Source organism: Carcharhinus amblyrhynchos, chromosome 5, assembly GCF_965287045.1.
Source record: "Carcharhinus amblyrhynchos chromosome 5, sCarAmb.v2.hapA, whole genome shotgun sequence".
NCBI lineage: Eukaryota > Metazoa > Chordata > Chondrichthyes > Carcharhiniformes > Carcharhinidae > Carcharhinus > Carcharhinus amblyrhynchos.
Window position 1 is genome coordinate 96,744,350 of NC_137328.1, and position 23,848 is coordinate 96,768,197.

Sequence of the window (23,848 nt, forward strand, 5' to 3'; positions counted from 1 at the left end):
AATGTAAAGGCGATGTTTTTACTGTTTGACCTGGAATAAAAAGCAGTTTTAAACCCATTTGATTAATCTAAACTGACCTCAGCACATTCATATAAATATGCATGTACCAAGCTGGAAAGAGATCAAATTACTTACTGATGCTGAGTCACATTACTTTGAAGCAGGTATTAATGTCAGACCCACTATCTGTAGTTTAAATGCAGTACAAATGAAATCTGATTCAAACCCACTTCACTGAAAATTATCCAGACCACAATATATTTCAGATCTTTTCAGCATTATGAAATAGCCCATTGCACAGGAAATGCCTCAATTGACAGTAATGAATATTAATCCCCCCAACAACCGATCACTTTTTTTCCTCTGAACTTGTGACTGTAAAGGTTTAAAGTTACCAGTGTTTAGAAATGTCCTGATGATAGAGAAAATAAATTCCCCGGAGGAGCAGCCAGAGTTTAGAGAGAAAAGTCAGTGCCTTAACAAAGGATTCTTACATTTCCTGGAGAAGCTTTGTACCCTGGGCCCCAGGAAGGCCTGCAGTGTGTGAAGCAGCAAACACTGCGGTCTCCTCGTTCCCTCTGAAGTCTTGGGAATGAGCTATAAAACAGAGGCTCTGTCAACACTGTACAACCTGCAATAAACTATTAAAGCAGGAATTTATGGCTGTGGTTATCTGCCTACTGAAATAATGTTGTTACAAGGCTGCCCTTGCAAGTCATCAGCAGATATTGTGTGATAAAAATCAAAGATGCTAAAATCTCAGTAATGAATTCCACAAAGTGACTGTTAGTGACAAAGTCAGATAATAGCCAATATGGGTATTTAATATACTTTGCTTCACAAGTTATCTTCAGGGAACTTCTTAAGGTGTTGGATTATGTCATTTCAGCCCCATTCTGCTTTGTACGTCGCGTACCATTTAAGGCAATCATTGACAGCTTTCCTTTTACAACCTTAATTAACACTTTTCAAATGCACTTGAATGACCCCCTGCACCGCTCCTTAAAAACAATAACAAGATCTTTGACCAGTGAAAATTGCAATTCAGTCAAGAAGTATTATGGCATTTCATATTTTTTTAAAAGTGCAATAATTATTGATCATTATCACATCGCCCATGGTGTTGCTCACCAGAAAAGAAAACCAAAGATTTGACTTGGAAAAACTATGTGGAGAATGGAAGTCTATAGCTGAGTTCCATGGACGCAGGTCATACCGCCTTACTGCCAGATGACCATTGGCTTCTCTCCCTTTTGAGGGAGAAGGCTGACTGTTTCTGATTTAACTTGAGGATCACCATGTCCCAGATAAGGAGCAAGGTTGAGAAGGTGAGCTGGCATGAAATATCCCACACGGTGGCACTGTGGTTAGCACTGCTACCTCACAGTGCCAGGGACACAGGTTCAGTTCCGGCCTTGGGTGACTGTGTGGACTTTGTACGGTCTCTCCGTGTCTGTGTGAGCTTCCTCTAGGTGCTCTGCTTTCTTCCCAGAGGTTAGGTGGATTAGCCACGGTAAATATGCGGGATGTGGAGATAGGGTGAGGAGCAGGTGAACCTAGGTTCTTGAAGTCCGTGCAGACTTGATGGGCTAAATGGCCCCCTTCTGCACTGTAGGGATTCTATGGCTCTATGGTATAGGAATTGAACTGTGCTGTTGGCATTGTTCTGCATCATGAACCAACTGTCCAGCCACCTGAGCTAAACTGGCATCTATGGATGCAAAGCAGCATTGAAGGTTCACTCAAATATGGAGGCACAATGTAGGAGGCATCAAGGAACACTGAGCTTGCTCACATGCAGATTCCAAGAAACATGGGAGTAAAAGTTGAGGTGCAGCATGGTGGATTTACGAACAAAGTAGAAATAAATCCACTGACCTGAGGGACTGAAGCAGGAATTCAATAGTAAGGTTGATGCAAAAAGTTCAAAATTACAAGGGAATGTTGAGTGATTTATTTGGAAAAGTATTATGTAATTTTTTAATATATTTATGTTTGAAAAGTTATTCTTTGCTACAGGAACTTCTGATGGAGTGGAAAATAATCATAGTCATAAAAATTAGTTTCAGCAATTTTTTTTACAGATGCTGAAGCTTATCATCCTACATTCATCAGGACAAAAACAAGAATGCCAAATTTCAAACATTCACAGGAATTTATAGTGCAGGAGGAAAGGATGCTGATTGATTGGTAACCTGACTTTGATCGGCCAAGGCATTGTCATGGGGAAAGCAATGAGGAACTATTGGCTCCCCAGGCTCCCGGGTAATTCAAAATGGTGCAAAGTTTGAACATTTTTCTTTCATTTGTAGTAATGGGTTCCTGTATGTGGATGTATGTTTCTTCTAGCAAGCATAAATGAGCTATATTACAAGCTTAACTGATTATCTTAAGTTTGTAATTCAAATAGCTGTTAGCACACTCAGGATTGTCCAACAAATGCTGCGAAATTGCACAATCATATCTAACAGTAGACATTTTGTTTTGGGTTTTTCAAGCATGGGCTGGTTGAATATACCCTGTACTCTGCTTATTGCAATCAACAGATAGACCATTCTGTTTGATTCAGTCAGCCCATCACTGAGATTTACAGCCTGCATACCTGGTATCACGTCAGGACTGGCACTGAAATTCATACAATTGTGTGATTGGCAGAACATTCTTTTAGGCTGATGGCAGCATCTTGTTGTTGAAAATACCACTTGCACAGCCATTGCAAAGTGGCAGCATGAAATGGCTTGCTTAATCTGTTCTATTAATTTTGAGAGACTTTTGTCTTTCCAGGGTTACTTGAGGTAGACCAGGTACTTTTAAGTCTTCGGCCCATTTGAGAGTTTTCATGATACAGGCTATCTTGACTGGTCTATATATACATATATGTAGGGATTTAGGGAGACAGTGACATGGTGTTATTGTCACTGGTATGGTATTCCAGAGACCCAGGGGATCCACGCAAAATCTGAGTTGAATAAAAATCTGGAATTAAAACTCTAATGATGATTATGAAACCATTGTCGATTATTGTAAAAGTCCAACTGATTCACTAATGTCCTTCAGGGAAGAAAATCTGTTGTTCTCACCTGGTCTGGTCTACAAGTTGTTCCAGAACCACAGCAATGTGATTGATTCTTAAATGCTCCTTCAAGGGCAATTAGTGATGGGCAATATATGCTGACCCAGCTAGTGAGCAAAACCCACATCCCATGAAAGAATTAAGAAAAATTGTATTGTGCTATGCATTGCAAGATTGACCTCATCAGCAGTCATGTGAATAGAATCCCAGCCATTCATTCACGTTGCAATCTTGGTGCAGAAATATTGAGCATCAAAGCTATCCTGCAGGACAATTGCTATGCTGATCAGGTCATTATTTGCTGTGCATCAGACACTGAGTAGCAGTGGCCTTCCCCAGGATCAAAGACTCCAAGAGCAGACGTCTCACCCTCACAGAGTCATCGGACTAATCTGATAGTTCTCCATTGCTTGACAGTGCTACTGGGGAGGGTGTGACCTCCAAGACAAGGGATTACTGATGGACTCAGGACAGGTAAGTGATGGCAGGAGTGGGAATGGATGGGGTTGTATTGATGGGGATCATAGGGAAGGGGAATGAGAGAGTACAGTGGCTCAATACTGGCCCCTCGACCAGGCACTGACCAGGCATCGCTCTATGACATGATTTGATATTTCAGCAGGTGGCAAGGCCCCCACTTGCCATTGGCTGAATAATATCAGAGGTGGTGAGATGAGGCCCTTTAGTGAGCATTAATTACCCACTTAATGGAAGTGGAGTGGAAAGGCTATCCATTGACCTTGCTGTCACAGACTTAACTGAGGCAGAGGTGGGAAAGCAGTGGGTTCTCACCTGTCACCCTCCTATCCAATTAAATGCCCACCAAATCTGTCATGGGGTAAGAGCACTAAATTCCACCCAACATATGTTACTCATGCCACCTTGGAAAAAAGAAATACATAGCAGATTTCCACACTATCAACTTCAGATCATCAGGTGGCTTCTCTCCTTGACGCTGGTCAATCTTTCTTTATGTCTAACTTCTATCTGACCCTCTTGCTCACCAATATCTCTGAAAAAGTTAAGACCTTCTATTGTTATATTGAGCTTTTGGCCACCTCAGGACATTCCAGTGAGATTTTCAGCCAATACAGCAGTCACTGCTGTAATGTGTGAAATATGACAGTTCTAAACAGCAATAAGATGAAGACTAGATAACCTCTTTCAGTGATGATGGTCAAGTGAGAACTCCCCCCCCATGCTTTTTCAAATAGTGTCAAGAGATTATTCACATCTAACTGAGAAACTGACTCTGGACTCAATTTCTCTCTCATTTTCAACCCATTTTTTCCACTCTCTGATCTAATTTAGCCTGACCTTTATCAATCATCTATCTCCCTCACTGAGTTTTCTTGCTCAGTCTGTGTCTCTCGTTAATACTTCTCCAACTCTCCCCAGATTCTGCCTTACTCACTTTTGTCCTTATGAGCCAGCTTTCTCTCTTTCACATCGTGAGGGTCTTTCTCTCTCTGACTTCAGGCTCTCTCTTTCTCTCTCTGACTCCAAGCTCTCTCTTTCTCTCTCTTTGTCTGACTCCAGGCACTCTGTCCTACTGTTTCTCTCCTAGATACATTCTCATTTCACGAGAGACTCGGGTTTAATTCCCGGCTTGGGTCACAGTCTGTGCAGAGACTGCACATTCTCCCCATCTCTGTGCGGGTTTCCTCTGGGTGCTCCAGTTTCCTCCCCCAGTCCAAAAGACGTGCTGGGTATGTATATTGTCTGTGCTAAATTCTGCCTCAGTGTACCTTAACAGGTGCCAGAGTCTGGTGATTAGGGGATTTCCACAGTAACTTCATTGCAGTGTTAATGTAACTACTTGTGACACTAATAAATAAACTTTATCCAGCTTTTTGTTAAATTCTTTCTATATGAAGTTTACCTCAGGAAAGATTTTGCAATTTATCATCTAATTATTTTCAAATAAAGTTAAAAATTATGAAGCAGGAAATGTTGGAAATTAAGAGTTCCCCAGAGTAGCTGAATCACTGATATAAGTGCATCCTTGGAAAGGAGACTGACTGCATAGCCACCCCAGTCAGTGCTGTCTAACTGTGCAAACATATCTAGGGGTCGATCTTAATGGCTTGTCGTGCCAGTCAATTGGTGTGGCAAGCTGGCAAGATTGTCCTTAGGAAGAGTGTGAAGCTGATCTAAATATTTATGAGGAGATTTCAATATAATTAGTGAGTCCAAGACATCACTTGACTTAACGGCCTTGCCAGTGGTAGTCCACCAACAATGGCCTGACATGATGGTCTTGCCGGTGGGACATTAAAGAAATCACATATTATTTGGACAATAAGAATCTAAATGAGGTAGAGCTATCAGGAAAGGATCAAAAGGCTTCTTTTCTCTTGAAAAGTCTGAGGTCTGAACTAATCGAGATCTTTAAAATTATGTAAAGTTCTGATAGAACAGACACAAAGAGCATGCCTCCACTTTTTGAGTTGATCTAATTTATTATTGTCACATGTATTTCTTGTGGACTACACAGACAAAACATGCCGTTCATAGATTACATAGAGGAGAAGGAAAGAAAAGAGCACAGAATGTAGTGTTAGTCATAGCCAGGATGTAGACAAAGATCAGCTTAATATAGGGTAGGTCCATTCAAAGGTCTGATGATAGCAGAGAAGAAACTGTCCTTGAGTTGGTTGAGACATGGTCTGAGACTTTGTGGGGGCGATTCTCCCATCTTGCTGGAGGAATCTCATGTCGGCCAATTCATAGGGTTCGCACATGTGTTCCTGCCCGATAGCATCTCCCAGTGCTGGATTTCTGGCAGTGCCAGCTCCGCACCACAGGCACCAAGGCCATTTATAATTTAAATTTCATCTCTCCCCCACCGCCAAAGTGGTTCACTCTAGCGGGGATTACAGTAGCTCCCCACTAACAGGAATATATGGGGAGATGGGGCCTGATTGGGGCAGGCCGATCTGTGGGGGTAGGGTTTTGGCTGCCACTCTGCAAACAGGATCATTAGGGGAAGGAGGGAGACTGGCAATTGGTGTGGGCTGGGGAGGTGGAGGTCAGACTGCTGGAGGGATGGGAGTCAGGATTGCGGGGGTGTTTGGGACTGTGGGGGTGGGGAATGGGGGTGCTGGAGATTGGGGCTAGTCCAGGAATGGTCAGGGGGCCAGCGATTGAACCGTTGGGGAAGGGGGGGTGGTAGAGGGCAGGCGATGCAGGAGTTGCTGGGCTGGTGAGTAATTAAGCGGGCCAGCAATCAAGAGGCCGGCAGTGTGAAGCTACTGTGCATGCACCAACTGCGGCGCTGACAGATCAGCACATGCACAGTGGCCCGCTCAGAGATATGCTGCCAGCCTCTCCAGCTGGAATAGACCCCATCCATTGATTTTTAATGACATTCACTCTGGTGACCTCTGCACTGCACAAAATGTGGGAGATTCTTCTTGGCACTCCCACTGAAAAAAAAATGATAATTTCTCCAGTTTTCACGCAAATTCGACACTTGGAATTTTGTCAGGAGAATTATGGCCTGTATCTTTTTGCTGATGGAAGAAGGTGGAAGAGAGTATGTCCAGGGTATGAAGGGTCCTTAGTTAGGCTGGCTGTTTTTCCGAGGCAATGGGAAGTGTAGATGTAGTCAATGGATGGGGGGCTGCTTTTTGTGATGGTCTGAGCTACGTTCACAAACCTTTGTAGTTTCTTGCAGTCTTGGTCAGAGCAGAAGCCACACCAAGCATCTGGAAAGGATGCTTTCGATGGTGCACCTGTAAATATCTGTAAGAGTTGTAGTGGACATGCCAAATTTCCTTAGCCTTCTGAGAAAGTAAAAGGAAAGAGCAAAACCAGAGGCCATCGATAAAAGATAATAATTATGAAATAAATCTAGAGGGTGGTGAAAATGTGAAACTTGCTACCACATGGAATAATTGACACAAATAGTATAAATGCACATAAAGGGAAGATGACTGACCATGTAAGGGAGATGAGAATATTGAATTATGCTGATAGAGTTAGATGAAGAAATCTAGAAAGAGGCTGGCATGAAGCTGACTAGATTAAATGGCCTGTTTCTGTGTTCTATATTTCACACATGTCTATGAATAGTGAGATTGTATTGGGCAGGGAAGGGGGTTTGTGGGCATGGGGTTGCTTTATAGGAGGCGGATTGGCCATGCTAGATTGTTCCTCAGTGTCAGGGGCACTACCTAGGATAAATACATGGGGTTGTGGGGATGGGGCCTGGGTGGGATTGTGGTCGGTGCAGATTCGATGGGCTGAAAGGCCTCCTTCAGCACTGTAGGGATTCTATGATTCTATGATCTATGAGGAGGTTAAAGGAATAGGAAGAGAAGTTTTAAGTGCAAAGATGAGGTTTTTAAATTTGAGGTGTTGGGGAACTGACAGTGTAGAAATGACAATTCAGAGGAAATTTGGATCAGTTCTTTCACATGCTCAAAAGAAATGAATTATTGTGTGTGGGAGCAGGCCATTAACCTAAACTGTGCCTGCAGAACCAGAGCATTTTTTCCAAAGAGTAGTATGTCATGTAAAAAAAGATTTCCATAAGAAACAATTAATCCCTGTGTTGAGTCACTTATTTAGAAAAAGGTGGGGAAATGTCGGACTACAAATAGGATTAGGGTTATAAAGAGGAGTACAGGGAAAGATGATTACCCTGTTGGACCACTTTGTATTGTAGGCAGAATGTAAAATTTCAAGCTTCTGTTGGACTTTCTTTGACGGCTTGGCAGAAACGTCACAAAATTTTATCCTAAAAAGTTTACATGTGGTCACTCACTGTGTTCAGGGAGTTAAGTTTGACATGTTAGCAGATAAACAAGGCTAAAAGTGTCCGTGAGAGTGTCTGCTAGCCATCCTTGTTATTACACTCCATATGACAACACTGTGACACTGCCACCTACTAATAACCTCCTTAAGTAGAGCTATCATTTACTTAATGACAGAAGCTTTAAAAAAGCCTTGATACCTCCTGGTGACTCAGTGAATAGTTGAATCAAACAAACCAAGAATGTTCAAGGACACATCCTTACATGATTAATGAAAGAGCTATTACAATTGGACTTCACTGCTGTTGGTTTAGGAGGGGAAAAATAAATCAATTTTCTTCCTCTGTATCACTACTTAGTGATCCTTGCTGGAAATGTTGGAGCGTGCGTGTGTGTACGTGTGCCCGTGTGTGTGTGGATGTGTGTGTGTATGCGCACTTATGGATGTACACACAATTGTGGATGGGTGTGTGAGTCTGTATTGGATGAAGACGGCATTGGATTTGACTGCGATGCTCCATATAGTTGAATAACCTCTGTCACTTACTGTCAGGACTCAAGCATGATTAATGACCATCTTGGATTGGCACCAGAGTATAATTGGCCCTTCCAGCGAGGAAAAAATTGCTTCAGAAGAGAAAGGGAGGAGAAGTTTTGTAACTGAACTGAGTTATTTAAGTGTTGAGGGCAGGATTCTCTGGCCGTTCACGCCAGCAGGATTCTCCCGTCCTGCTGCAGTGAATGGAGATTAGGTTGAGCACTAAATTCTCCATCTCTCTGGCAGTGGCAGCAGGGCATGAACAACCAGAGAGATTGGGCCACATCTCACTGCCACTGGGCAATTATAGACAAAACCAACAAAATCGCAGCCACAGTCACATTTGTGCTGGGTCACCTCAGAATATTTAAGAACATGGTGCTGCATTAATATGTGATTCTTCCAAAACAGGTGGAAAAGCCAAAACTGAAAGGCCACTTAACAATTATCCAATCTAATTTTATTATATAATAATTACATCTAGTTATCTATTGTATATTTGAATATTGCTGTTTGGGGTATATCTTTACATTATAGAATATGTGTAACCTTCAGAAAAAAAACTTTCCTCAATGTAATCATAAAGCACAAAGTAATCCAAAATGTACACAAATCATTGGTTAGGCTACAATTAAGATATTGTACCCAGTTATCTACACTGTCATTTAAGGAGGATGCCAAGGCCATTGAGAGACTGCAGAAAACATTCAATAAAACCAAATGAGAGTCTTTAGCTGATGAAAGAAGAGAGATTTCTATATTCAACTTTAACAAATGACTCTAAGTGCTGAGTAAATTCTGTAGATGGGAACAGAAAGTTACAAAAGGATAAAGACAGGTTTGGTGAGTGGGAAAATAAATCCTGTGGAATTTAATGTGAGAATCTATTTTGAGGCATGAAAGATACATGAGAATATTTTCTTAATGGTGAGATGCTAGAAACTGTGGGGAAGCAAACGGATATGGGTGTCTATTTGCGCAAATCACCAAATCCTCATATATGGGACAAAATGATTAATGGAACACTGGTCTCTGTCTCAACAAAATTGAAGTACATGTACAAAGCATGGGAGATAATGCTTCAGTTGCACAGAGCATTGGTCAAAAGTTATCTGGACTACTGTGTTCAATATTTGACGCTGGACCTCAGAAAGAATGGATTTGTCTTGTAGCAGTTACATTGCAGATTCACCAAAATAATATCTGTGCTTAGAGAGATAAATGATGAGATCTGGGCGCACAAACTTGGGTTGTTCTCATCTGAGATTAGAAGGATGATTTAGCTGAGCATTTGGAAATCACGAAAGGATTCGATCGAGTGTAGACAGAGAAGTTGTTTCCTCTGCGGGGGGAAGGTCAAGAACGACAGCGCACAATCTTAAAAGTTACAGCTAGGGCCATTTAAGAGTAAAATCAGAAAATGCATTATCACACAAAGAGTAATGGATATCTGGGATTCTCTTCCCAAAGGCTGTGGAGACTAGGATCATTGACACTTTCAATACAGAAGTAGGTAATTTCTTGTTGTTTGAAATTATATGGAGCAAAGTTGAGTTACAGATCAGTCAGGATCTAACTAAATGGTGGTACAGAGGAGAATGAGGAGAAACAAGAGAAACTGGGAATATTTTCAATTAGAACAAAAAAGATGGAAGGAACCCGACAAAGGTGTTTCAAATTGAGAAATTCTGGTAAAGTAAATCAGAAAAGCTGTTCCCATCAGTTAATAACTGAAAAGCATTAGTTTAAGATCATCATCAAAAAAATAAAGGGAGAAATTAGAAGAACTGTTCCTTTCATAAATAATTAATAGAGCAGGGAAAATTTGCCAGAAGCATTGGTGGCAGTAAAGTCAATAACAGCTTTTAAAGGGGAAGTGGATAAACATCTGGCACAGCCACAATACATTGTGAAGTTCAATGATTCTAATGCCTCTCACTTACCTTGTTTGGCTTCTTGTTCTTGACCGTACTGAAGGGCTGTCTGCAAAGAGTGTGCATCCAGTGGTGTAAACAACAAGTAAAGATCCAAACCAAGTTTCCATGCTTGAGTTCCAAGACATTGATGGCAATCCCTGTTGATTTGTGTATCATAAGACAAGGCTACAAGATATAGGAGCAGAATTAGGCTTTCAGCCCACTGAGTCTGCTCTGCCATTCAATCACAGCTGATATCAGAAGACCACAAGGCCACTATTAGACATCTATATTTGCAGCCAAAGCTTACAATCAATTCCTCAATTTGCAGAAACCAGAGGATATGCTCTGGTTCACTGTATATAACACCATTCCTATTCATTGAAATTACAGTGCTGAGTTCAGTCCAACAATTCACCTTCCTATGCAACATCTTGCTGTCAGATGTATTTCAGGAAAACAAAATGTTTCTTCCTGCCTGAGGAAGCATGTGTGGACTAAAAATCAAAACCATTCCCAAAGTGTAATGAGGAAGTGGTTCTATTTTCTCTACTCAGAATACTTGCAGAGTACATATGTGCCACATCAAAAGCCTTGACAGCTTCCACCTTTACAGCTACCACTCTATTATGAACAGCAAATGGTAGGCAAGATGTCAATTAATGATTAGATTGTTGGTACTACGTCAGCTTGTCTGCAACAGAGGCCTTGTTGATCAAGCACCAAGTGAGATGGTCTGGGCAGGCCAAGGAAAATGCCTATAGATGGTTATTCAATTGTGACATAGGTACATGTTGAAAAGATCAATATGAAATCCGGGAATAACTTCTTAGGAACAAAGAAACATTAGGAAAGAGGGAGGTCATTTAGTCTCTTGAGCCTGTTCCAACCAGTGAGATCGTGGTGATCTGTGACCTAATTCCACATCTCTTGTATTTATTGTTGACAGAAATGTATCAATCTCAGTTAAAATTAACAATTAAAGTCATAGCGTTAATAGAGTTGTATAGCAAAGAAAGAAGCCCTATGGCCCGTCACGCCTACATCTATTTATTAGATAGAGCTTTTGGGGCTAATGGGACAAGAAATATGGGGAGAAAGTGGGATCAGGATATTGATTTTGATGACCAGCCATGATCAAAACGAATGGCAGAGCAGGCTCAAAGGGCAGTTTCCATGTTCCTATTCTAAATTCCTTTTTCCAGCACATGGTCCATTGTCTTGTACGCTATTGCATTTCAAGTGTTCATTCAAATGCTAATGTTTTTTCCTACCTATCCTATCTATGTCTCTCATAATTTTGCATACCTCAATCAGGTCTCCCCTTCAGCCTTCTCTGCTCTAAGGAAACCAAACCCAGTCTAACCAGCTGCTTATCATAGCTGAAATGCTGCAGCCCAGGCAACATCCTAGTGAATCTCCTTTGCACCCTTTCTGGTGCAATCACGTCCTTCTTATAGTGTGGCAGCTACAACTGCACACAGTATTATAGCTGTGGCCTAACAAACATTTTATACAGCTCCACCATAATTTCCCTGCACTTATATTCTATGCGACGCCACTGAACACAGGCTTTCAATCACAGGAACAACCTTTGACCATTACCCTCTACCTCCTGCCACTAAGCCAATTTGGATTCAATTTGCAAATTGCCTTGGATCCCATGTGTTTTACTTTCTTAACCAGTCAAAAGCCTTATTGAATTTCAGTTGCATTTCCTTAATCTACACACTGAATCATCTCCTTGAAAACTTCAGTCAAATTTGTTAGGTATGATCTCCCTCTGACAAAACTGTGTTGACAATCCTTGATTAATCCTTGGCTCTCCAAGTGGACAGTAAGAAATCTCACAATACCAGGTTAAAATCTTCTTACTGTGCCTACCCCAGTTCAAGCCAGCATTTCCACATCATGGTCTCCAAGTGGAGATTACTTCTGTTCCTCAGAATTTTTTCCAATAATTTCCCTACCACTGATGTTAGACTCACTTTCCTGTAATTCCTGCTTTTTCTCTATTTCCCTTCTTGAATAATGGTATCACATTAATTGTCCTCTAGTCCTCTGGCACCTCTCCTGTGACCAAAGAGGATTTGAAAATTAGCACCTGAATCCTTGCAATCTCCTCTCTTGCCTCACACAGCAGCCTATGGCATATTTTATTTGAGCCTGGGGATTTATGCACTTTTAATCCTGCTAAAACCACTAACACTTCCTCCCTCCAAAAGAGAAAATGCTGGAAAATTCAGCAGGTCTGGCAGCATCTGTAAAGATGGAAAAGAGCTCATGTTTCGAGTCCAGATGCCCTTTGTCAAAGATAAAAGGCATAGGAAGTGGGAGATATTTATTTGACAGAGGGTCATCTGGACTCAAAACGTCAGCTCTTTTCTCTCCTTACAGGTTCTACCATACCTGCTAAGATTTTCCAGTGTTTTGTCTTTCGGTTTCAGATTCCAGCATCTGCAGTAACTTGCTTTTAATGCTTCTTCCCTCTCAATGCTAAGTTGTTCAATTATATCACAGTCCCTCACCCTGCGCTCTAAACCTACATTGTAGGTTGACGTAGTGAACACAAATGCAAAATATTCATTTAATACCTACATTTTCTGGCTCCATGCACAGATTGCCATTTTGTCCCTAGTAGCCCCTGGTTACCCTCTTGCCCTTAATAAACTTACACTTACGGTTATCCTTTATTTTGCCTGCCAGTGTTTGTTCATTCCTGCTTGTCACTTTCCTAATTTATTTTTTTAAATATCCCCCTGCACTTCTTTTACTCCCTGGGGGCATACATTGTTTTTTGTGCCCCTAATCTGCCAGAAGTCTTCCTTTTTTTTCCTTATCCAGTGCTGTATATCCCTTGTCATCCAGGGTTCTCTGGAATATTTGGTCCAACCTTTAACTTCATGGGAACATGTTGGCCCTATACTCTATTTCCTTTTTGAAAGACTGCCACTGCTCTGATGTGAATGTTCTTACAAGTAACTGCTCCCAGTCCACTTTGACCAGATTCTGTCATATCTTATTAAAATTGGCCTTCCAAAATTCCGAACCTTATATCCAGTTTATCTTTGCCCTTTTCCATAATTACCTCAAATCTTTTTGAGTTATGCTCACTATCACGGAAATGCTCCCCCACTGACACCTCTACCAGCTTCATTCCTTGAAATTAGGTCTGGTATTGCACCTCTCTTGTAGGACTTTCTATGTGTTGGCTCAAAAAGCTCTCCCGGATGTATTTTAAGAATTCCATCGCAGAAAGGCCTATCCTAATAATTTGCCTATCTTAATTAATATTGGGGAAGTTGAAATCTCTTACTTTTATTACCCTATTGTTTTTACACTTCAATGAGATTTGCCTACATGTCTGCTGTTCAATCTCTGTCTGATTGTATAGGGGCCAATAGTATACCGCATTCAGCATGAGTATCCCCTTTTGGTTTTTATGTTCCACCCATTTGGCCTCAATTGAGGAGCCTGCTAAGATGCCACTCCCTCCCCCCTCACTGCAGCAATATTCCAACACCACCTTCTCTTTTACAACAAGAACCGCCCCATGTCTCACCTGAAGATTCTATAGCCCAGAATACTGACCTGCCAGTCCTGTCCCTCCCTCAACCATGTCTCTGTGATAGCAATGATATCAATGTAATGATGTCATTGACACAGAGCCCATCTTTGTAGAAGGTTTTCCGAACTTCACTTCTGCAAGGCGTGGCACTAATTTTAGGCTAAATAGCTATCATCCTACTAATTCGTCTAAACACCTTGAAAACATCAGTTAAATTCCCCTTATAGACAGACTCCTAAGGAAGTTGCCATCTTTGCAAATCTGCTAGAACATGTCTTCTGTTGCTGTGTTTATGAACTGGGTTTTATTAATTTGCTCCTCTGCCCACCTACCACCTACCATGTTTCCTGCTCTCCACTGGTAATTTTTGGGAATTAAAAAATGAACATTATTAAAGGTGAATCTGATTCCATTTAATAAAGTTGTCCAGTGGAAGATGGAGAACAACAGTACTTCAATTTAGAATCACAGAATCTCTACAGTGCAGAAGGAGGCCCATCGAGCCTGCACCAGCAACAATCCCGCCCCCAGGCCTTTATCCCCGTAATCTCACATATTTACCCTACTAATCTCCATGTCACTTAGGGACAATTTAACATGGCCAATCAACCTAACCCGCACATCTTTGGAGTGTGGGAGGAAACCAGAGCACTCAGAGGAAACTCACGCAGACACAAGGTGAATGTGCAAACTCTATACAGACAAGTCACCCGAGGCTGGAATTGAACCGGGTCCCTGGTGCTGTGATGCAAAAGGAGGAGACGTCTTGTCTTGTCTGGGAGACCCACTGCAGGTGAGAAGCTCGTGATTGTGTTGAATCCAAGAAAACCAGTTGAAGAAAGGAACATTTGGTCCCAATGGTTCAGTGACGCCTCCACAGAGAATCTCCTCCAGGCTGCCCAGGAAAGGCAGGGGGTACTGTTTCCCCAGGGTAGGAGCAGCATGTCCTCTCATCTGACCAGGGTGGCCTGGGAGGAGAGCGGCTGGGTGGTTAGCGCAAATGCAAGGAAAAACAAACAATTGTGAGAATGTATCAGCTCAATATTACACCTCCTGGGATCTGCTGCATCATTCACCTGTGATAGCCTTTTCATTTGGCTCATCTACATCCTGAACCTTGTCAGATCCATTGCCTTCTACATCATCTTTATTGGAGCAGAGATCTGATTCCTCCATTTCTCTCCTAGGCAAAACATTCCCCCCCACCTCCTTCGCAGTGTTAGGTTGTGAGGAGCAGCAGATAATGATCCTGATACACAGTGTGTTGAGTTAGGCTGCATTTGGAACATTGCATGCAGTTCTGGTCACCGCCCTACCAGAAGGAGAGGGTGCAAAGAATGTTTACCAGGATGTTTGCCTGGTCTGGAGGGTTTTAAATATGAGGAGAGGTTGGATAAACTCAGATTGTTTTCACTGGAAAGATGGAGACTGAAGGATGCCCTGATAGAAGTCTACACTTTTTGAGAGGCATAGAGAGGATGGATAGTTCTAGAGGCCTCTTTCCAGGGTGGAAGGGTCAACTACAAGAGGTTACAGGTTCAAGGAGAGAGGGGAAATGTTTAGGGGAGATGTCCGGGAAAAGTTTTTCACACAGGAGGTGGTGGGTTCCTGGAACACACTGCCAGTAGAGATGGTGGAAGCTGGCATGTTAGCAGCATTCAAGATATATCTTGATAGACACATGAACGGGAGACGAACAGAGCGATAGAAACCATGTATCAATGCAGATTTGGTGGGCTGAGGGCCTATTCCTGTGCTGTACTGTTCTTTCTTCTTATGCCTTGGATGTTTGAAGTGTGCATCTAGCTTCTGTCCAGCTGCCGTGTATATTGAATGAATTCACCTGCATCCCTTCCTTTGTGCCACTGTCAGGTACAAGCCAATCACACCTACACAACTTCACCTCCAAATTTTAATGGAGTCTCACAGGAATGTGCTCCATTAGTCATGGAGATATATTCCTTCAATGGGCATTTCAACTTCAACAACAGTACTCAGCTGAACCTTGTTCTCCATGTCTAGAACATAGAACATAGAAAAACTACAGCACAAACAGGCCCTTTGGCCCACAAGTTGTGCTGAACGTATTCCTACCTACTAGGCTTACCTATAACCCTCTATCTTACTAAGTCCCATGTACGCTATTTACCATTTATATAGATGATCTGGAGGAGGGAACCGAGTGCAGGGTGTCGAAATTTGCTGATGACACCAAGATTGGGGGAAAGGCAAATTGTGCGGAGGGTGTGGAGAGTCTGCAGAAGGATCTAGATAGGCTGGGCGAATGGGCCAGGAAATGGCAAATGGAATTTAATGTTGGCAAGTGTGAGGTGGTCCACTTTGGTAGGAAGAATGGTAGGAAGGACTATTACTTACGTGGCGAAAAACTGCAGCAGGCGACGGTGCAGAGGGACCTAGGGGTCCTTGTGCATGAGTCGCAAAAACCCAGCTTGCAGGTGCAGCAGGTGGTCAGGAAGGCAAATGGGATGCTGGCCTTCATAGCGAGGGGGATTGAATATAAAAGTAGGGAGGTCTTGCTGCAGCTGTATAGGGCATTGGTGAGGCCGCAGCTGGAGTACTGTGTGCAGTTTTGGGCGCCGCACCTGCGCAAGGATATTTTGGCCCTGGAGGGAGTGCAGAGGAGGTTTACTAGGCTGATACCGGAGTTGAGGGGATTGAGCTATGAGGAGAGGCTGAATAAACTAGGCTTGTACTCGTTAGAGTTTAGAAGAATGAGGGGAGATCTCATTGAGACGTATAAGATGATGAATGGGATGGATAGGATAGAGGTGGAGAGACTCTTCCCGCTCAAAAAAGACAGTAGGACTAGGGGGCACAGCCTCAAGATAAAGGGGAGGCGGTTTAGAACGGAGTTGAGGAGGAACTTCTTCACTCAAAGGGTGGTGAATCTCTGGAATTCTCTGCCCGTTGAAGTGGTGGAGGCTGCCTCGCTAAATATTTTTAAGAAGCGGGTTGATGGGTTCTTGATAAGAGAGGGGATTAAGGGTTATGGGGAGAGGGCGGGAAAGTGGAACTGAGCTACAACAGATCAGCCATGATCTTATTGAATGGCGGGGCAGGCTCGAAGGGCTAGATGGCCTACTCCTGCTCCTATTTCTTATGTTCTTATGTTCTTATGTTCTCATCCAAAAGTCTCTTAAAAGACCCGATTGAATCCACCTCCACCACTACTGCCGGCAGCCGATTCCATGCACCCACCACCCTCAGTGAAGAACTTATCCCTGACATCTCCTCTGTACCTACTCCCCAGCACCCTAAACCTGTGTCCTCATGTGGCAGCCATTTTAGCCCTGGGAAAAAGCCTCTGAGAATCCACTTGATCAAAACCTCTCAACATCTTACACACCTCTATTAGATCACATAGAGCAAATAGTTATTAGGGTGCTCCTTCAAAAACAATGATAAACTCTCTGCTTTGAGACCCCTCTCATATCATTTTTATCTGAATATTTTTTGAACTGTGTCATTATTTTAGAAAGTGGAAGATGGTTCGTCTTCAGTTTGTGATTGCTTCCAACACCTTCCAACCTCCCCCTGTCACCCATCAAGCTCCTCCCATTCTCCTCCATAATCACCACTCCCTAATTCCTCTCCCTCCTGAGAGCATCCAGCCTCCCTTCTGTTATCCTTGACCCTATTGTTACTGATGTTGACTGATGTTCTCCTCCTTGTTCCCTCCAATGTCGCCATCTCCCTGCCCTTCATGGATCTGATCCCTCGTGTTCGTGAGGTCAATGGCATCTCCTAAACATGCCCCAGACAGTGTGGCCCCATTTTCTGGATAGTGTATTGAACATGCCCCCTGGACACCCGCCCCCCCCCGCCCCGGTCTTCTTACCCTCCCTATTCCTGCCTGTATCTCACCCTTCCCCATCTTTCCACTCCCTTAGTCCCTACAAAAGCGATGGACAGGCATTCGTTCATCCATTGTCATCGATGAGGACCTCGACACCATTAGTCATTTTGAGGCTGGTTGCGGTGTGTCCGAAGATGGCAGATCAGGCCAATTCGGGCACGGAATGTCCTGGCACATATTGGACAGACTTGTGCAGACACTGTAGTTGTTGCGCTGGTGGCTCTAGACTTGCGCAGCTCACGCTTAAGTTGTGCTTCAGCAATGCATCTTGCTTCATGAGCTTGACAGCCTTTGTGAATGAGGCAGCGCCAGGGAAGGCGGTTTTGTGCCAGCGTTTCCCAGGTGGTCGTATCTATGTCAAGTAACTCCAGGGAGGCCTTGAGTGTGTCTTTGTAACGTTTCTTCTGCCCTCCATGTGAGCGTCTACCTGCAGGGAGTTCCCAAAAAAGGAGTTGCTTGGGTATGCACTCGTCCAGCGTACGGATGACATGCCCTGCCCACCAGGTCTGCACTCCCATCAGCAGTGTGTGAACTGATGGTAGACTTACTCTAGAGAGAACTTCAGTGTCCGGTACTTTGTCTTGCCATCTGATGCATAATATTCTGTGAAGACAAGTCATGCGGAAATGATTGAGCTGTCTTGCATGCCCTCGATACACAGTTTACGTTTCACAGGCATACAGGAGGGTAGTGAGTACCACGGTGCTGTAGACCTTCAGTTTTGCTGCTGGGCTGATTCCTTGACATTCCCACACAGTGGAGCTCAATCCACTGAAAGCAGAACTTGCCTTTGCTATTCTGCAGTTATCTTCTGTATCAATAGTCACTGCTTGGGAGAGGGTGCTGCCAAGATAAGTGAGCTGGTCCACAGCCTGTAGGTTCTGCCCTTTGATTGTGATTATGGGTACTGTGTACAGTGCATGAGGAGCAGGCTGGTGCATGACTTCGGTCTTTTTAATGTTGATGGACAGTCCAAGGTTGTCACAAGCCGTAGAAAATTTGTCCATACTGACTTGCATCTCTGGCTGTGTGCCAGTATACAGCGAGCAGTCATTGGCGAAGAGGAAGTGTCTCAGAACAGTCTCCTTCACTTTGGTAATAGCTTGAAGTCTCCTCAGGTTGAAAAGTTTCCCATCCATTCTGTACTTGAGGCTGATTCCAGGAACACTATCCCGGAAGGCATCATTCAGCATGGCAGTAAACATCATGCTGAACAGTGTGAGTGCGAGCACACAGCCCTGTTTGACACCATTGGTGACTGGGAATGCCTCAGAGGATTCTCCGCCATCCAGTACTCTGGCCATCATGGGTGGATGGATAGGCAAAAACTATCTGATCCAACCTAGCCTGACACACATCCCATGATGATTGTAGCATGAAAACTAACACTTCCCACTGTCCCCTATACTGCCCCTCCTGCCAGCAAGTCCCTGTAAGTGTACAATCTCCTGAGAAAGAGAGAGAAAAACCTTGGGCCAATGAGGTAACAAATACTCTGGAGGATTTCTCTCTGACCCCCTCGGGTGATTAAAACCAGTGCAATATAAAACTGAGTCTTATACATACAAACTCTTTTGAAGATTTCTCCACCCACTGCTACTATTTGATCTAAGCATTTGGCACTTCAGATCCATTGCTTTCCAGAGGAAGTTGGCATTTAGTAAATTGCTCTTAAGTGGATTGACCTGTTAAAAATAAAGCTGAGGCAACAACTTTGAACACGTCTGTCTGTTGCTTATTCCTTCGTCTTCTAAAAATAAATGTGTAAGTAATAAATAAACACGTAACTGCAACCTTAAAATGTACCTGTGTCCTTTTAGTGAAGTCATGCAGCACAGCACTTGCACTGGGAGAAACATTAGGCTCAAGCCTACACAAATCCTCTTGGAATCTAACGCTTGAATGAATTAAGTGGATTTGTAAATGTATTTACAGCTTCATTTGCTTTAAAGAGAATTGGGGCTTTCTTCTACAAGAAAACTCATTACACGGAGTTTCACAGTGTTCAGAGAGAATTTTTTTTAGATGACAAAGGAGTAAATTTGCACTTCCATACAGTATTGTGTGAGGTCTTGCCATGTTTTTATCTTAAATGCTTGTGTTCGCAGAGATCCAGATAAAGCATCCTGTGAACTTCTTGGCAAAATTCCTAAACAACTCCAACAATAAAATCACTGAAAGAGACCTAATGAGGATTTTCTATGTTAACATTATGACACCTAGTGGATGCTACATTTTTTATTGTCTGTCCCGTGTTTAACATTAATTACTCCAATATTTCTTGAAGAGGACTAGTTTCCTATTCATCATTTGGAAATTATTTGGCACATGTCAGATCATTTGTGTAAAATTATGTTTGGCAATGTCTTCTTCAGAAGCTACAGCCCAACCAACATAAACCTATATAACACTAACAATCTGCACTTTAGACTATACAACAACAACAACTTGCATTTACTTAGCAACTTTAAAGAAGCAAACCATCCCCAGGCACTTTGCTGCCGTGTTATCTGCAAAATTTGACACTGAGCCATATAAGGAGGTATTAGAGCAGATGTCAAAAGTTTGTTCAAAGAGGTAATTTTTAAGGAGCGTCTTAAAAGAGGAAAGAGGTTTAGGCAGGCAAGAGATTTAGCGAGGAAGTTCCAGAGCTTAGGGCCGAGGCAATTGAAGCCCTGGCTGCCTATGTTGGAGCAATTAAAATTGGGGGTGTGCAAAAGGGCAGAGTTGAAGGAGTGCAGAGATCTTGGAGGATAAAACTGGAGGAGGTTACTGAAGTAGGGAGGGGAAAGGCCAGGGGAGGATATGAAAACAAAGATGAGCATTTTAAAACTGAATGGATTTTAAACTCCATGAACCTTCTCCTCAGGATAATAGGGACACAGATTTTTTGACATGCCACTTGGGCAATAAGCGTTCCCTGGGCAGAGCACAGTTGGGAAAATCAGGTGGAGAGCATTACTCTCCTTTTACAGAAATCATCAAAATTCCCTTCCTTTTATTTTAGTGGGGGTAAATATGGACAGGCTCTGTTATCAGTGTGTAATTCTGTTTGCTTGATATTTTCTCTGTGCTTCGCTCAAACGATGCTTCAGCCTGAGCAGTGAAGAAGAAAATCTATCCAAGGCCAGTTTTTGCCCATATTTGATACTCACGTATGTGCACTTCCAGCAGAGGTCACCAAGACCAAGACCGCTGGACACCTCCACTCACTTCCCTAGCTGAGGTCAGCTAACTCACTACAGTCTGGGAATTGAACTGGTGACCTTTACTGGTCTGTACGTCTTACTGGATAAACTCATTGAGCCATTGGGAGAGCCCTGATCAAGGCTATTTAACCAACTTTGAATCACTGCCAGAATACATTACTTTTACATGATCACTTTGTGAAGTTATTTAAACCAAACAAAACTTTATGTCACAAGATGGTAGCTGCAATTAATTCACAAATACATGCCATTTATCCCTCTCAATGTACAGTGCATGGCAAGATCTGTAACCCAAAACTTAAAACAGTGAATGAATAAACACAGGATTCAAATTTAGATTACATTAAGCATGATGAGCCAATTGTGACATTTTATGTACAAGTTTTTCAATCAACTTTATATTTATCTAAACTTGTACTTAATATGACCAGGAATTTCTACTAAGTTGCCTTCTAAGCCTCAAACAAGCATTTTTTATGTACTGTACTGATATACAGTATAAATCCTTTTTGATTTATATTGTACATCAGGAATCATACAGGAAACAGGCCAGATTCATAGTCAATTGGTAAAAATCTTGTTTTGAGTCAATGTTTCCTTTTGGCATCACAGCCGAGAAGACCAATATTATCTTTGAATGACAAGTGATTTGGAACACCACCTCCGAAAACACCTTGAGCCTGTGATTGAAGAACTATATGATGTGTCCAACATGTCCCAGTGCCAGTGATTAGCTAATGGATTGAGTCAGATTTTAAAGCAAGCTCTGACTTTGAAAACAAAGAGACGAGAGCCAAGAAGTCAACCAGATCCAAAAAAGTAGGTTCAGACATGAATTATGCATCCCACTGATAGTTACTCTAATACTAAGTTTCCTTAAAGGGGCAAAGTTGCCATTTGCAGGCAGGAGTGGCAAATGAGGAAACCATGTATTGTGATAACATCATGTGCCGGAGCCCACAGAAAGCAATGACCTAGAGGGAGCAGAAATCCAGAGAGAGCAATGGTTGAGAAAGAGCAGAGACTTGAGAGTCAAGGAATCAGAAAGAGGAGGAAACTGGAGGGAGTAGGAGTGAGGAGAGAGTGGGAACCCTGAGGGAGAAGAGATCCAGAGAAGGCAGAAACCCAGGAAGAGTAGAAATACAGTGAGAGCAGGAGCCTGGAGACAGCAGGAGCCAAGAGAGAACAGCAATCCAGGGAGGTCAGGGACTCAGAGAAAGCAAGGGATCTGGGAAGAGCAAGAACCCAGAGGTAGCATTGCATTTCAAATGCTGCTCATTTGATTATTCTTGATATGGTCATGGTCACACATGTTACCATTGCATGGCTGGACCTGTCTTCGGAGACTCCCTGGGGTTCATGGACCCCCAGTTTCAGAAGCTCTCGCATTGACTAGGTTTGTATTCCTTTGAGTTTACAAAGTTGAATGTTTAAAATGATATCGAGGTTCAACAGGATATATGGGCAGAAGATTTTCCCCCTGCTGAAGGAATCCAAAATGAGGGAACAGTATTAATATTTGAGCTAGGCATTTAGACATCAAATTTAGAAGAATTTCTTCACACGAAGGGAAGTCAAAACTGGGAATTTCTCTCCCAAAAGCTGAGGGTACTGGCTAAATTGAAATGATCAAGACTGAGAACATCGGATTATTATATCATGCTTCTTTATTAAAGTCCTGACTTTCCACAACTCACCTTTAAGTTGTCAGCCATGGCTTAATTGGTAGTACCCTGACTGTGAATCCAAATGTTCTGGGTTCAAGTCCAACTCCACATACTTAAACACAAAAATCTCTGTTGACACTTTCGTGCATCAGTGAGATTGCTGCACTGTTAGAGATGTTGTGTTTCATATAAAACTGAGACTCTGTCTGTTCCATTGGGTGGATGTAAAAGATCCTGTGGCATTATTTCAAAGAACAGGGAAGTTTACATGGCTGATGTTTATCCTTCAATCAACATCACAAAAACAAGTGGTCTAAACTGACCAGTGAGCTCTCTTGGTTTCAAGACTTGACCATACGCAGTTGGAAATCGTTGACCCAAACAAAAGAATCCTACAGTAAGCGATGACCACACCTCAGGAATATTTTATTGTTTGTAAAGTGCATTGGAGCAGCCTAAATCTGTGAAATGCAGTACGTAAATGCAATTTATAATTATAATAAATTGCTTTCTTTAGTGCTTCCAACTCAAATCTCTGTCAATTTCTCTGCATTCTAATCTCATAAAAGGATTTATTCTGGAAAGAAAGAATTCAAATTTATTTGTTCTGTTCACCACCTTACTTATTTACTTGAGAAACATAAGGCTGCGGTGAACTTACGCCACCTTTCTCTATCTTTAGCTACATTTTGTGCTTCACCCATGTGAGCCCCATCTCACTCAGTTCTGCTAGCACAGTTCTACGCCATGTCGCGTTTGGTCTGCCTGGCCTTCTATTCTCTGGTGGTACCCGTCTAAAGGCCACTTTGGCTATTCTCTCTAGTGGCATTCGGAACACGTGGTCAAGCCAGTGGAGTCAGCGATATTTGACCTCATTTGTAATGATATAATAGCCAGCTTTTTCATGCACATCTAAGTTGAAGCTTTTGTTTCACCAGGAAATGTGGGAGATTTTCTTTAGACGTCCATTATGGAAAGCATCTATTCTGCTCATATCTGACTTTATGGGTGGAATTTTCCATCCCACCCACCACAGGAATCATAGTGGGCTGGACAGGACAGTGCCCATAACAAGGATGACACAACCTATTAATTTTGTATCACCATATTTTGCTGGACAGTTTGCACCACTCATCCACTACCTCATGAAAACAGAAACTTACCCTCAAACTTCTTGTCAGTTTCTTGAGATTGTTGCATTTGTGTATTAATTGCCAATTAATCTTGCCGCACAGAATGT